This window comes from Elephantulus edwardii, unplaced genomic scaffold (genome assembly GCF_000299155.1).
Source record: "Elephantulus edwardii isolate Elephantulus edwardi_28Jun2011 unplaced genomic scaffold, EleEdw1.0 scaffold00327, whole genome shotgun sequence".
Classification (NCBI taxonomy): domain Eukaryota; kingdom Metazoa; phylum Chordata; class Mammalia; order Macroscelidea; family Macroscelididae; genus Elephantulus; species Elephantulus edwardii.
In genome coordinates this window covers 79,555-80,052 of record NW_006400077.1, presented here as the reverse complement: position 1 = coordinate 80,052, position 498 = coordinate 79,555, and positions in this window count along the sequence as shown.

The window sequence follows — 498 nt, the reverse complement described above, 5'->3', positions numbered from 1 at the left end:
ATAATAAGAATATGAAATAAGAAATATGAAATTTCTTTGTCAAATATGAAATTTTTCTCCAGAGAATAACCCTTCCTGATAACAGGTTCACAACATACAAGATGGTATCTGTCTACCTTTAATGAGAGAAATCTATGTGTGTAATATTCTTTACTCGTCTTTGAAATTACTGCTATACATCAGAGATCTGGACAGTGACTAAGGATGATAGAAAAAGAATTGATGCCTTTGAGTTGCAATACTGGAGGAGAATTTCACAAGTGTTCTGGGATTCCCATTCTTCTCAGGGTAAGTCACAGTTTGTCATGATTCATACAGTCAAATGCCTTTGCATAATCAATGAAAACACAGATAAACATTCCTCTGGTATTCTCTGCTTTCAGCTAAGATCCATCTAACATTAGCTACAATACAGAGAAAATATCTGGAAGCTTTCTTCCTTTACAGCCATTTTTTAAATAATGTAGTAAAAGATAATATGTATAATTAAAAAAATTA